This window comes from Myiozetetes cayanensis, unplaced genomic scaffold, assembly GCF_022539395.1.
Source record: "Myiozetetes cayanensis isolate MyiCay16 unplaced genomic scaffold, myiCay2020 scf2-11, whole genome shotgun sequence".
In the NCBI taxonomy this organism is placed as follows: domain Eukaryota; kingdom Metazoa; phylum Chordata; class Aves; order Passeriformes; family Tyrannidae; genus Myiozetetes; species Myiozetetes cayanensis.
In genome coordinates, this window is record NW_026087411.1 from 96,965,222 (window position 1) to 96,981,423 (window position 16,202).

Consider the following 16,202-nt stretch of genomic DNA (forward strand, 5'->3'; position numbering starts at 1 on the left):
ACAGGTGAACATATAGTGCCTGTACTGGATTAAACAGATTTGTTGGAAGCTTCTAGCAAAAAGCAACCCATGACCTAAACCAGCTCACCCATTTAAAAACACAACATTTTGCTACCTGCAGGGTAACCTCTATTAGCAGGACACAATGCTACAGCTATTGTGCCTCAGTTTCCCTTGAAGGACTTGCCAGTTAGTCTAATAACTTATAAGGGAAACCTCACATAAGGTTACCAAAAAGATCAAACCTCTCCCAACATCATAAAGAGACATAGTCAAACTCAAGGTAAAGAGTTCCCCTGGGTCAAGTGGGCTAGGCTTTCAGATTCTGGAGCGATTTATATTGCTGCTATATTGATTCATTACTTTGATCCCAGTTTTTCCCTTCCAGTCCCTGTGCGGCTCTGAGCAGTTCTTGACAGCGACCCCAAGCACGAATACTTCACCAGCATCCCTGTCACTCCCAGTCCCAAAGCACCTTCTGGCCAGTCTGTTTCCACAGTCCTGGCACTCACAGGCTCAACAGGCAAAGCCAACAGTGGTTGCCACACTTCATTAACTCACAAAGCATGTACAAAATTCTTGACAAAACCAGGCCTTTGCCTGATATGGAAAAATGAATCTCTGCAGCCACTTAAGGTGACTAGATATAGTGGTGGAAACCAGCAGATAAGCATCTAGAAAATATTGCAGTTACATAGCAAAAAGTGGTGTGTAAGTGGAGAAAAGTGCACTGCTTTGGGATTTGGGTTAGGATCTTCCTTGTAATAGTATATTTGTGCTCTAGATATTTCCACCTTACATTCAGTCACTCCTAGACAAATGTGATGTTGCAGACCTGGAGCCTCACTAGTAAGTGATTACAGCTTGAGCCATGTCACACAACTCCCTGTTGCCCTGAACTAAAAAATTAACCCTGTTACTGCAAGACTGCAAGGGGTCAACGTGCCAGCACTAGAACAGTAACGCCATTATAAAACACTGAGAGCAGGAAGTGTTTATGAGGTATCTTAGTGCAGGGTTAGATACGTGTCAATTAATCTAACACTACTCAAAACTGAAAAGTTGAAAAAGAAAAAGAAAAAGGAAAAGAAAAAGGAAAAGAAAAAGAAAAAGGAAAAGGAAAAGGAAAAGAAAAAGAAAAAGAAAAAGAAAAAGGAAAAGAAAAAGAAAAGAAAAAGAAAAAGAAAAAGAAAAAGAAAAAGAAAAAGAAAAAGAAAAAGAAAAAGAAAAAGAAAAAGAAAAAAAGAGAAAGAAAAGTCTTCTTGAAATAAACATTGTTAATTTGCTAGAGAGACCAGAGGAGAAAGTGAGTCAGCCAAAACATTTTGGGATTTGTGAGATTTTATAAAACTCTTGTTAAAAATCTGTTTTTAAGGACAATTTTCAAATCTGTCATTTGGAAATACTAAGATGTTTTAATTTGAAGAGACTGAAATAATGAAGATTTTTCTGAAGAGAAATCTTCCTTTTTCTGTTGTTTTGCTCATCAACAATGGTTTATCAAACCAAACAGAATTTGTAAATATTTTTGTTTTAAATCATTTGCTGGTCAATAATATTTTTGAGGGAAGACGGATGTTTGATTCTACTTTAAAGCTTAGCACGTTACAGGCCTTCTGCATTTGTATCCAAACTGAAGGTTTGTAGAGCCCTAAAAAAAACATTTACCAGGAAGACATGCCAGGATGCTTTCAGCAACATTCTGAAAAGATGTGGGGTTTATTACATATCAAAGGAGACCATGAAATAAGAAAACACTGACCTAAGAACTCAGTTCTAGACACAACATAGATAAGGTCTGATCTTTATTTCATCAGCTTCCTCTTCTACCTAGCTCCTTGTCTTTCCTCTGCCTACATTTTGTTAGAGTTTTAATTCAGAAGGCAGTTGAATGTCTTCCAAAAGTGCAAAGCTCAAAACAGCCATAACTCCAGCCATCATAGCTCAGCTGTCTTGCTGATACTTTCTTGGATAGCATTAACTCTTGTTCCAACCTTCTCACCCACTACCAATGCAAATAAGACTGCATTCATTAAAAAAAATTAAAACAAAACAAAACAAAAAAAAACCAACAAAAAAATCCCAAAGATAAAAGCCCCACATGGTTCATAAATGCTTTGTCATATCACAAAATTTCGTTCCAACTCAGTGTGGATAAGAATAGCTTATAAAGTGCCCTAAATAGGCCATTATTTGGCAGTTTAGAAACTTATTTGTTATTTGTATTTTCTGTAATTTCTATACAAATTGACTTCTCCAAGAGTGACAGCTACTACTGGGTCTCTGTGCACAGACTTGGTGAGAGTGGCAGCTTTCCTATGAGGTTTCCTAATGATAAATGCAACACAGTGGGTGGCCAGTAGCTTTGGATTCTGTGACCTATAATATTTTCTGTCAAGGCACATGTTATAAGATTGGTTAGCACTTGCTTCCTTTGGTGGCCCTGACATATGTATAAAATAAGTACAAATCAGCTAAGTTTGACTGCATAAAAAAAAAAAAAAAAAAAAAAAAAAGCACTGATGTTAGATTTCTACCACAACCTGTGAAATATGTTACTGCTTTGAATAACTTGAATAACTCTCTATTTCTTTGACTGGAATGGGAAAAAAAGAGACAGTCTTTCTTTTGTTATTTTTGACATTTAATATTACTTACAATATCACTAGCAACATGGGATTATCACACTGAACTCTCAACCATATTCCAGCTACATTTCTGAAGAATATCAAAAGGCAGCTCAGAACATCTGAAGATTTACACAGACAGGAGGGAACTAAAGGGCTCTATTCTTCCTTCAGTGTTCACGTTAACTGTGCACAGAAATCCCTCATGTATCACCAAGGGCTTTCTGAAAGCTCTGAATGAGTGTAAGAAATTTAGATACCATGCCTCAGAAAATACATAATAGAACTCAGGGAGCCCCAAAATGCTGCTATGCTAAAAACATTTTATCCAGTTGCTTGTGTTTTCCCGATCTTTATCTTGTTTAGGTTAGTTTAAATATTTTTCATGTTATCAACTGAAGCAATGCAAAATATCGTGACCAATCCAAATGGCTGGGGAAAATCTGTAGTTAAACATGTTCCTGTTTTTTTGCACAGCCTTACAAATCTCTTATTAGTGTCAAATCTAAGGCAGTCTTCAGGGAAGAGGGAAGACTAGTGCAGTAGCCACATTGTAGGAAAACCCTGGGGTAGATGTAACTTGTAGCAGATTGATGTAGATCATGTAAAGTGTACACAATTTAGGAAGTTATTTTAATAGTGTTTCTGTATAATTAACAATTCTCCTGATGACAATTCAGGGTGTGACCTTCACTCATGTTGTGTTCTGAATTGCCCTATGGAGGCAACTTTCTTCTCTGTTACCCATGCAGAGAATCTAGGGACTCCAGTATTTAACCTGGGGACCTAAATAAGGTTGCTGGAGTTAAGTACTGTTGAGCTCTCATATAGAAACTACAGGATCCCATCTTTGATGGACACTTCTGAGACTGCTCATGTTTTCTTTCCCTTTACCCTGCAGCATCTCTGAGAGTTTGTGCAACCTAAATGGATCAGATTGATAATTCCATCTTTCTTTTACAGACATGGATCTAAGTTACTTGGAAGTTAATATCTGCCGGAATTAACCATGGGTTCTAGAAAGAGCATTGCCAGCAGGTCAAGGGAGATGATCCTGCCACTCTACTCAGCCCTGGCGAGGCTGCATCTGAAGTGTCCAGTTCTGGGCTCCTCAGTACAAGAGAGACATGGAGTTCCTGGACTGGGTCCCGTGGAGGGCTGCAAAGATGATGAAGAGACTGAAACACCACTCTTACAAGGAAAGGCTGAGGGAGCCAGGCCTGTTCCACCTTGAGAAGAGGCAACTGAGAGGGGACGTAATGAATGTATACAAGTATCGGAATGGTGGGTATCAAGAGGATGGAGCCAGACTCTTCTTGGCGATGCCAAGAAACAGGACAAGAGGCAATGGGTAGAAACTGATGCGCAGGAAGTTCCATCTGAATACGAGGAAGAACTTCTTTACTGTGCAGGCAACCATGCACTGGAACAGACTGGTTAGAGAGGTTGTGGAGTCTTCCTCACTGGAGATATTTAAGAACTTTCTGGATGCAATTCTCTGCAATGTGCTCAAGGATCACCCTGCTTGAGCAGGGATGTTGAACCAGGTGACCCACTGTGGTTCCTTCCAACTTTACCCACTCTGTGATGCTGTGATACTACTACTGTCTTTCATGTCATACCCTAATAATACAGGCAAATATTCAAGGCCACATGGTCATTACTAAAGCTGTCCAAACTCTTTTGTCCTGTGTGTGTGTTCATAAGAGACTACTTGCACAAGCGAGCATTTAAGATACCTCAGCCTAATTACTTTCACATAGACTCGGTTTAGAGCCTCCTTGATAACAAGAGTAGAAGAAGATTTATTTATCCCAAAGGTGATAAGGAATTATTCAGTGAGTGTCTTTGATGTGGTACCAGGAGGAGGGAGTGCACAAGTAAATATGAATTAAAATGATAATTGCATTTCATTAAAAAGTCAAGACATAACTACAGTTAAAGCACAATCTCTGATCTTCCCAACATGCCAGTAGACTTCAGAAAAACAGGAGCTTTCAGAGAGAAAGCTCCATGATACTTTCTGTTAGCCTTTCTCATAGTCATCACCAGGCTGCTTCCTGCATGTCTTTTTATGCCTCTTCCTCTTATATGTCAATAAAAATGGATACACAAGGATATATCTAGAAGGTAGCCCTGTCTAATCCATATATCAGTCCCCATTTCTGTTAATTTCTATCTGTCCATGGAATTTCACAAAATTCAGAGTAAAGAATAGTGTACTTTCAGAAGGAATCAGCAAATTTCTGATCACTATACATAACAAATTCTGGTTTATTCAGTTCACGGTCTTAGACACTGTCAGTTTACCCAAGAGTCTTCCACCATCAAAACCAGAACCTGAATCTTCAAAAAAAATTTAGGCAACTTCAGAGAGCAATTAGGCACATAAATCTGAGTCTGTAGACAAAATGAGTCTTCCTGACACAGAACTTGAGAGGACTTGACTATGTAATGTACAATGTGGCACTGCCCTTATTCAAACCAGAAACAGCAAAAATGCAGCTGTGGTGGGTTGACCTTGGCTGGACACCAGGTGCCCACCCAGCTGCTCTATCAGTCCCCTTCCCAGCCAAACAGGGGAGAGAGTAAGGTGGAAAAACAACTTATGGGTTGGGATAAGGCAGTTTATTTAAAGCAAAAAGCAAAGCAGAACCTTGTGTGTGCAAAAGTAAAGCAAAAGATAGCGGGGTTTATTCTCTACTTCCCATGAGCAGCGATGGTCGGCCACTCCCGAAAAGCAGGGCTTCAGTACCTGTGGCGGTTCCTCAGCAGGAAACCACTGAAGACAATCAATGCCCCCCTTCCTGCTCCTTGCCTTAGCTTTTATATCTGAGTTGTCATCATATGGTCAGTTTTGGGTCAGTTTGGGTCAGCTGGACTACTTGGGTCCTCTCCCAGGATCCTCAGCTGAGGAACGAAATGTTACCGCACTGATGCTGTGCTCAGCAGTAGCCAAAACACCGGTGTGTTACCAACACCCTTCTGGCTACCAATGCAAAGCACAGCACTGTGAGGGCTACTGTGGGGAAATGAACTCCAACTCAGCTCAGACCCAATACAACAGCCAATGTCAAAGTAGATTAACTTTGACTCAGCATCACACCATCTGCACTTACACGGTTTTCAACCATCTTCTAGGACTGGCAGAAAAAGCCAATGTTTACCTCCAAATTTTTGTGTAGGTATATTATGTACTTTTCCCATTAAGGAAGCAACAATGCAAAGCTGACATATCTGTTTACAAATTTCTGTTTTCTTTCTCCAAGTGACTATTTCTCTTCTAATTCTTATCTTCCATAAACAGGAGTGAAAACCAGAAGGATCTTTTTCATTCACTGATGAGTCTAGTTTTTCCGGAAATCAACATTTACAGGATAAGGATATAGTACATGAGGGACTATTCTACCAAATAAGACTTTCTGGCAGTAATTTTTCTTTACCTAAATTTAGAATACATGAAATTTTGAATACGTCTGAATTGTTAGGGAATTCATACATCTTTGTACAGGTAATTTTTCACACAAAAATATGAAACATAGCCTTAATGAAACACCTGAAATATAATTCACTTCTAATATAGGCTGGTGTCTAAAACTGAAGCAGAAAGCCCAGAGAGAGAATAATGATGGCAAAACAATGTTTACAGAAGTTGTACTGGCTTCATGGAGATATCTGTGGGGTACTAACTTTCTATTTGTCCTTCCACAAGGTGGAAAAAAAAAAGAATTCTGAGCTGCTTTTCTCTTGTTCTGGGTACATTTGGTGTAAAGAAGACAGATAGCTACCACACAGAATGGAGAGCAAGGTCTTACTTCATTATTATCCATAGTACTGATACTGCATTGTATTGCTACTCTCTCAGGTTGTCTTCTCATTTTACTTGTTCTTACTTGATGCTTAAAGAGGTTTCACTTTGATGGAAGTTTTCATATGATCAGATTTTTCACTGCATGAATATACATGAACATACATAGCTGAAATATATGTTCAACATAGGTTAGTCTTTGATTCACACTACCTTCCTGTTTTAAATAACCCACATATATGCTCATTCAGTATGACTCTAACCATAGTTCCATATTAAGAGCAGTCTTACAAAAAGAAATGGAAAAAATGAGACAAAATAAATGGAGATACAGGTAGGTAAAGGAGGCATATGGACAGATAAGGTGAATCAATAATTAGAAGCAAATATCAGTAAATAGTTTACCCACCACAAATATATAAAATCTATAATTGTAAATTTTTAGCTATCCTATATGTCTCATGTTATAAGCAAAAGTCATCTAGTGCAGTGTAACATTCTCTTTACCACCCAGCTGTAGTGCTTTTATTACCCAAAATACTCCATTCTGCAGGTTTGTATTGGCAATCATTCCTTGTTGGTACATTGATCCACCTCAAGAAGACATTATGAAGTCTCTTCTCCCCTCATTTTTAGGTCAGGCACATTCTGAAAAACAGATCATAAATCTGTGACATCACCAAGAATTTTAGTGTCTCTCACTAAGCAATTAGATTTTGGCAACTGTTGATTGTGTAAATGGAAATGACAAAGGCATATGGAAAAAGGTATATTTTCTAGTGAAGTACCCAGTATTTGTGATCATTCAACACAGATTCTGTGTCTTACTCATTACACCTGCCAATTAAATAAACTTAGAAGTTACTGAGACAGTTGAAGGAGGGAGGAGGGAAAGTAGCATAGAAAAGATAATTAGTGCAAAGGAGAAGGGTTTTTCATGAGATTTTATAAAACAATATCCCATTTAAATTATTTTCTTATGTAAATTATTCTAAATCATATGGCTAAATGAGAAGGTAATTACTTTCCAAAGAAAATAGCATTTCATATTGCACATTTTATACATATATATACACACAAACGTAATACATTTACATCTGAAGTTCAATACAGGACACTGAAACATTTTAGGAATCCGAAAAATAGGTTTCCCTAATCATGTGTAAATCTAAACAATTCCTACAGATTCCTTTTATGCATGTGTAAGCCATTCTAAACTTTTTGATGGGTAATACTTCGTTTATAGACATGCAAAGAAGGCAACCAAAGTGATCTCAATTATCTTCATTAAAATCTAGTTATGTTTAATAGAAAAGACATAACAACCTTTTCCTCGGAGAAGCTGTGGATGCCAAATCCATGGAATTGCTTGAGGCCAGGTTGGATGGGGCTCTGACCAACCTGGTCTAGTAAAAGATGTCCCTGTCCATGGCAGGAGAGTTGAACCTAGAGCATTTTTAAGGTCCCTTCCAAGCCAGACAATTCTAGGATTCTATAATGTGATAATTCTCATTAAACACTATCATCAGTTATTTATTGCTAAATAAATGCAAACAAAATTTAAAATCAAGCAGATTTCAAACCATATCCAAGTTTATATCACAGCTAAAGTACAGATTTGATATCTGATGTAGGTATCTGGTAGTAGGAACACATCCTTCATCCAAATGATAGGTGTTGAATTTGGAACTGTCTCTCACCCCCTTCACCTGTTTGACAGTATCCCAAGAAAAATGCGACTTTTCTGTTTTGTGAGTTTATCTCTTCATGAAAATATGACATAATATAACAGTATGTTCTGCATTTAAAACACTCCTACTTTCCTATTTATGTCAGTAAAGGCCTGAACAAAAGCCGTAAATTATCACTGATTTATTTCCTTCAGGTTTCTCCCTCCATGCAAATTGTATTTGTGGATTATCTTGCTCTTATCTCAAGACTAAATTGAACACCCATTTTCACATGAAAACAGGAGATTTCCTCAACCCTAAGTGTTTGATTTGCCTGACAGTGCTCCAGGAAAGCCAAGACCCTCATGCTCGACCACTCTGTCAGCGTCCTGTTTTGGGGACTCTTCGCCGAACAGTCCCACTGGATCGGAGGGCAATTCGACTGCCCTTGTCAGGGAACTCCCTTATGCCAACTGCATAAATATAAAACTCTTTATTAATATAAAACTGTGATGGGTTCAAGGATTGCCGGTGATAGTAGCTGACTGCAAAAACATATTCAAGGCACTACACAGACAAGCTCTAATCCCAGTAAAAGTATTCAGCATGCATAGAGTACAGTTCTTACCCAAGAGGTGTCCCTATGGGGGAGAAGATAGGGGGAGAAGATAGGTTCAGCCCATTGATGGATCCCAGCAATTACTATGGACTGTTGCCTCACTTTTCCCCCATTCTTGGCTTACTTTTATACTATTTCTTTATGTTTAGGTAGAGCTTGAGTGACTCTAGTCATAAATACCTTTACTGACTGGTGTGAAATTCTCTCGCTTTGCTTTTAAAGATACAGTCAAAAAATAGATGGGGCTCTGACCAACCTGTGCCCATGACCAGCAGAAAGTGGTCATACCTTGGAGGCAGGAAACTTCGGGATGGAGGTGTGTGTTAATATTACAGTTAGGCTTTAATGAACTAAATTCATCTGAGGAGAAAGATTTCACCATCACTATCTCCTTCACATCTCCCTCGATTGACAGGTGCTGTGCAGTTTATCAGTTGCAAAGTACCATCACATTCCCCTCCCTGTAAGGATTTCCACAGAGCTTGACTGTTGTGTCTCCACTGCAATCCACCATTCCCCTTAGCAGGTGCTTGCTGTTGTATGGGGAATGATCGTGGAGCTGCCAACCGCATTCCATCCAAGGAGTAGCACCTGCATTTTACCCTAAAATTTCCGTACCGTTATAACTTCCATTAGGATGTGAATATAACTTCTCAATTTCCTCTAATTTTTACCCCAGCCATCTTCCCTCACCCATACTGCCTCATCTACTATGAAAATGTTTTTGTCTGTTTTCTGCTTTTTCTGTTCTCTGACTCTGTTCATATCCCAATTCCAAAATCTGGTTTCTTTGTTCTCCTACTGGAGGGAAACATCCTTAAAGTATCAATTATTACCATTTATCAGTTGTAAACAGGTCAAGTCTGTTATTTTCCATAAAGCTAAATACTAGACAGGTAAACAAATGAGGGATTCTAAAATATGGCAATTCAACAGTAAACCTGAAACTTTTCTAGAATATGTACCTAGAATGTAAAATTCCCAAGTCACCAGCACCTAAGTAAATATAAAACCATTAAAGTTTAGATGAAGGAGAAACTAAAGGGACTTTTTAAAAATAAATTTTAGTTTTATTGACTAGGATGGATAGGGTAAGATAGGACAAGTTAAGGATAGGATAGGTCCAGTTGGAGAGGACCCACAACAATCCTCTAGTCCAAATGAGATGCCACTTCAGGCTGATCAGGGTTAATAGTCAAAGCATGTTATTAAGGCATGTTCCAAACGCTTTTCAAACACTGACCGGCTCCTCTCCAGGAAGCCTGTTTCAGTGTTTGACCACCCTTGCTGTAAAGAAATGCTTCCTAATGTCAAGCCTGAACCTCTTCTGATGCAGCTTTGAACCATTCCCACACATCCTGTCACTGGATACAAGGAAGAAGAGATCATCACCTCCTTCTCCATTTCCCCTTCTCAGGAAGCTTTAGAGAGCAATGAGCACTTCTCTGCTGCCTTCTCTCCAAACTAGACAAACACAAGATCCTCAGTCACTCCTTACAGGACACGCCTTCCAACTCTTTCACCAGCTTTGTTATCCTCCTCTGGATGCACTCAGATTCCTTCACATCCTCCTTAAATGGTGGGGCCCAGAACTGCTATATCCAACAATTCCTCCATTCACTAGACAGTTGACCTTACTACAGAAAGATGTCAAATGAGTTGTTAGACATTTTTTCTCAGGTGTACATGCAAGAGCTGGAATTTGAATTCATTTCATTTAAGGGGTACAGAAAGTATGCTATCACAGTTGTACTTGAGTGCCTCTGGAGTAGGACTAGAAACCAAACTCCAAAGAGAGCAGAAGGAAGGGGTAAATACATGTAGTTCAATAGACTAGTGGCTCTGTTTTATTTCTTTTTTTGATCCTCCTGGCAATAATAGTACATAATTATCACAATGTGCAGTGTTATTGGACATATTCAGTGGCATGTCTGATTAATGCATATCTTCTGGACATGTATCTGAACTTGATGTGATAGAAATGGCAATGCCTTCATTTTTCCTATTGGTTTGATCCACTTGCTAATCAACTACTGTGCCTCATTTTCCATTTTAACCTGTGTGGTTTAAATTTTCAGTCAGTTAAACTAAAGAGTCTAATATCTAATATTTCTTCCCTATGGTGGCACTTATCCCCAAGGATCAAGCCACTTCTCATTCATTGCTGCACTAATTGAGCCTGGATGGTGACAAAATGCACCTTAGACTGAAGCCAGGTAATCCTCTGTGGAGCTCAAAGGAGTTCTGCTGTTCAAACAAAACTAAAAATATCCTTAGGTGAGGGCAGGTGATCTGTAAAAAATTTAGGAACCATTTATGTGACCTGTTCACCAGCACCAAACAGGATAATGATATTTTGAACTTTTAGGGAGGTTTTGATGCTCTACCGCTCAGCCAGAATAAACCCACTCTTACCTAAATGAAGGAAGATTAGTGTATTTCAGTCAAGAACTGGCCCCTCCTGATATCCTCTTACTCCATGAAGTACAAGGACAGATGAGCATCTCCTTCTGCTTCATCCTAGCTGGCAGTACTACATGTCTCCCAGGAGCAGTTCATGGGGATCCTTCACCCCCCTTGTAAATAACCACTTCTGAGAGCACAAAGGAGCCATTCTCCATAATTAAGACCTAATTCAATACCCACTGAAATCAATGGAAGTTTTTCCACTGACTTCAGTGTGCTTCAGCCTGAGTCCTGAAACCAACAGTCATGTGGTGACATTAGTGTTATATTAACCCAGCCTTTAGGAACTATATTGAGGTCTCCAACTTATTTCATATAAGCCACCAAACAGTAATAATTTTCAGACAGTGTCAACCTGACCCAGATTTGAACTGGCAATCTGGAGCTAGAAAGAACTTTAATCCATTACTAGCCCTATGAACCATCTGGTCACAATATCTCAAGCAACTTATATGGTACTTAGTAGCTGAATAGCTCACTGAGACTTGTACAATAAAAACCAGAATTTGTCTATGCGTATACATGCATGCACTTAAATATAATTAACAATTTTCTTTCATTGATATAAATACTGATAACAGGCACTGATTTTTTATTTACTAGTGGGTATTAATTAATTTACAGTATTTGTATTAGGAAAAACATACCCTAATAAAGGCATTGTGATGCCCTAGTCAGGCACATAAATATTTTTGCAAGAAAACTCCATCACTACATGTGTGTGTGTTTCTTTTGAGTACATAAACACTTAGCCAGATCCATTCTTTCTTAAGATTTTCCAAAGAACTTGTTTTGCTTTTACAAACTTGCCCACCAAGGATTAAGCTTGCTGCTTACACCCATCATAAACTAATTTCTGCCACCATTTCATGTTTATATTTCACAGAGAAGACAAGGGATGCAGTTTTCCTGTGTTTCGTATCTTAAATACTCATCTGTATTTAAGTGAAATGAGTGTCAAAGGCTACTAGATTAAGTGATGCCACTTTAAATCCATTTTGCAGATGTGTGAATGACTAAAAGATGTAAGAAAAAAGAAGATAAAATAAAAGCTCCATAGAGAGTTTTGTACATCTTAGACCATAAGTTTGCCCATTAAAGGTCTTTCAGACAAAATGTATTTGGTCTTGAAATATTAGCAAGAAAGATATTCATATGATTCAATGTATATATCTTAATACTTTAATAATCTGCCTGGTCTCAAAGTCACACTTCATTTAAGCTATACTTTACAGTAGCAGTCAGGGTCAATTTATAGAAGAAAACTCATTAACAAAGTGATAGACGTATGAATATAAATGCACCACTCAGACTAGAAAAGGTAGTATATTTACTGAAGTCTTGTGTTTATATTGGTCTTTACAAACTTACTTTACTAGTGTTATGATAACAATTTAAAATTAAAGGCTGATGCTGCTTGGTACTCAGAGTATGAACACACAGCGCCTATTTTACTACAGAAATTTTGAATAAAGCATATGAATTTCCATCTTATATAAAAGAAGCTCTTAACATCTGTCCAAGGTCCTATATTCTCCCTCTTGAGTCCTTCACAGTAATGCCACAGTAAACTGCATGCAGGTTATCCACAAGTATGCAAGAATAAGCTTTTTGCTTTGTCTGACTTACAAAACAGTTCCAGTGTTAATACACTAATATTTCTATTCATTGTTCCAGGAAAAAAAAAAAAAAAAGGAGAGGCAGGAATAAATCTCTTCACTTACCCTTTTACCACTTGTAAGTTCTCTTTGTGGCTAATCAACGCTATTTGATATTCATCTGTTTAATTCTGCAAATACTATCAACAGAAGCCATCTTTCTCCATTTCTTTGTCATCCATCTGCTGATGACAAAAAGACCCAGTACAAACCAAGAAAGGTGAAATCTGCAGAGAGAAAAGAAATAACACTGTAACTAGAATAAATGATGGCAGGGGAAAACACTTTTGCTGACAAGTCATTCTTCAGGGCTTACTGAAGGAAAGAAGCAACTCCAGACTCGGGAATCAAGACCTGACTCAAGTGGCAGAAGGGTAACAACTTTGTGTTACACCTCAAATACCTGCTCATAAAAAGAAAAAAAAAATTGTGTTAGAAAAGATATAAAAACATCTTGGCCTCAAAAATAGGATATCATTAGAATGTTTACCTGCTTCCTGGTCAGATCTCATTCTTAACAATATTTGAAAGCATTATACACAGTCATAGTGATTTATTAATAAATAAAATAACCATGCACTGGGATACAGTGGAAAACAAAACAAAAAAACCAATTAGATAATTGTTGAAATGAAAATTCTGCTTCAATACTCTAAGAGAGTGGTTGATATAGGGAAGCCTTGTTTGAAGCCTCATAGATTGCTAATACGCTTCAATTAGCCTTACTGTGTTTAATTCTGTGATAAGATTTGGTAAGATATTAAATAGCATCCCTTTGTATTACAGCTTTAAAAATATTTCAAAAATCAAGAGAGAAAGAAAATTAGCATCTTCCTTTTCTTAAGGTTTGTCATGGTTTTAGTACATACACAGAAATTGCAAGACAGCACTGGGCAAGAACCAAACTATTTTTCACTATCACTTGCTGTAGTATTTGGTTTTATCTCCATTTTTATTATAAAGGCACTTTTAATGTAAGGCAAGGAAAAGAATCATTCAAAGATAGAACACCTGCATTGTACAGATCAGCAAATGCTTTACAAATATTAATGAATTAAGTTTCAAATCTATTTTACAGCAAAAAAAGAGGCAGAACAACCTGAGATGTGTCACTAAAGTTCACCTCACCCACCAAGCCAACGCCCTAGCTAGAAATAAAGGCCCTAGGTAACCTGACTTCCAGTTATATATGCTAATCACCAGGCCAAGTGATTCAGAGAGGCAGTGAGAGCCATATGCTTAGCAGACATGTCACCTACTAAGGCCTGACTTCTGTGGCATTGCTGAGTCAGTCAGAGTTGCATCCCTGAAGCTATACCACCTGGTCCTGTAGCCTTGAAGAGAACAGCACAGCTAGTCACTTGAAATGCTTTGGTAAAGGAAGATAGCTTTGGCATTTTGGTACCAAACATGACTTGGCTCACATAGCTCTCTTTACATTCAAAACACCTTTTTGGTTGTGGTGGGTTGACCCTGGTTGGCCTCCAGACACCCATCAAGCCACTCTATCACTCCCCTCAACTGGCTCATCTTCACTCATAACTCTTCTACCTCCTTCACCAGGGAGGGATGGGTAATGGGAGTTCTGGTCACTTCCTAACATTTGTCTCTGAAGGTCGTTCTTCCTTGCAGTTTTCCCCGGCTCCAGTATGGGGTCCTTCCCATGGAGGCAGTCCTTTGTGAACTTCTCCAACGTGGATCTTTCCCATGGGCTGCAGTTCTTCAAGAGCTATTCCAGTGTGGGTCATTTCCTTTGGATATAATCCTTCAGGAATGGACTATTAGATTGTAGGTCCCCTGCAGGCCACAGATCCTGCCAGAAAACCTGTTGCTGTGTGGGTTCTTCTCCATGGTCTGCAATCCCTCACAAGAGCCTATTCCAGTGTGGGGTCTCCATGGACTGTGGTTTCTTTCAGGGCACATCCAGCACTGGTTTCCTCCTCAAGCTTTGTCTCTTAAACTACTCTGGATACTTACCACCATGAAAACCTAGACTCCTCTGAAATACATTTGAGTTTTGACACTGATATTGTTATATTGAAAAACAAACAAACAAAACAAACCCCCAAAACAGACTAACAAAAAAACTCAACAAAACATGAACCAAACAAAACACAGCCATAATGGAAAGGAGGAGAGCAAGGACAAAATCTGTGTGAAAAACTCAAGATGCCAGTTTTTGTAAGTTTTCATATGTAAGCCTGAACAATTTACACAAACATCAGTGTTGTTGGTTGATTCTGAGTTCTGGTATCAGGACCTCTGCATCTCTTAAACAGCTGAGGGAGGGGATCGTCCCTCTGCTCTGCCCTGGGGCAGCCTCACCTTGAGTATTGTGTGCAGTTTTGAGCACACATAAAAAATAAGAAAGATATTAAGCTCTTAGAGAGTGTCCAAAGAAGGGCAACAAAGATGGTGAAGGGCTCTGAGGGGAAGCCATATGAGAAGCAACTGAGGTCACTTGGTCTGTTCAGCCTGGAGGAGACTGAAGGGAGACATTGCATTCTTCAACTTCCTTGTGAGGGGAAGAAGAGGAGCAGGCACTGATCTCTTCTCTGTGGTGATCAGTGACAGGGCCTGAAGGAATGGCCTGAAGTTTTGTCACAGTAGGTTTAGGTTGGATGTTGGGGAAAAGTTCTTCACTCAGAGGGTGATTGGGTACTGGAACAGAATCCCCACGGAAGTGGTCACAAGACCAAGCATGACAGAGTTGAAGAAGCACAGGCACATGGTATGACTCTTGGAGATGGTCCTGAGCAGGACCATCAAGTTAAACTTGATGATTCTTGTGGGTCCTTTCCAACTCAGCATAGTCTGTGATTCTGTGATTCTGAGTTGTCACACTGGGACCTCTGAGATAGACCTGAGGTAGTGCCCCAAGACTGAGCTCAAAACTGGACTGGACAACAGACACTAGTCCTACAAAATTCACTGAAGATACTACTGATCGAGAAAACAGGATACCTGAACAAGTCCAGAAGGACCAAAGTAAGGCGGAAATCTAAATGGGTCACTGTAAACAGCATTCTACATCCACACCTAATGTTGGCAAGTTGAGAGAGGTTGAAAAATTGGAAAAGTTTCTGATTAGAGGTTAGATGATCACAGTAGTCCTCTCTGGCTTTAATCTTTGACTCTATGAATAAACAATGAGAGTATTTAGAGTGCAAAGGGAAATAGGGAAATCTTATCAGCAGGTGCTCAGTTGGGTTCTCAATAATATTCACTGCTGGATACCCTTGCTGGTTGGGGACCACTACTAATTGGATGGTGCTGAGAACACAAGGACGGGCAAGAAATGATCACATTTCCCTTGAAAGCCTGTGGAGGGCTATCACCCATTGCAATTGGGGC

General features: G+C 39.0%; 1 protein-coding gene across 1 annotated transcript in view; it reads right to left on the reverse strand.

Annotated features, from left to right (window-relative positions):
* Window positions 1-16,202, reverse strand: part of EIPR1 (EARP complex and GARP complex interacting protein 1) — a 234,743-nt gene that overhangs the window by 29,677 nt on the left and 188,864 nt on the right. Inside the window, exons 11-13 of the transcript XR_007628946.1 lie at window positions 13,165-13,251; window positions 12,915-13,075; window positions 6,968-7,083 (exon numbers count right to left, since the gene is read on the reverse strand). The gene's annotated coding sequence lies outside the window, so the exon portion shown is untranslated. The remainder of the gene's footprint in view (window positions 1-6,967; window positions 7,084-12,914; window positions 13,076-13,164; window positions 13,252-16,202) is intronic.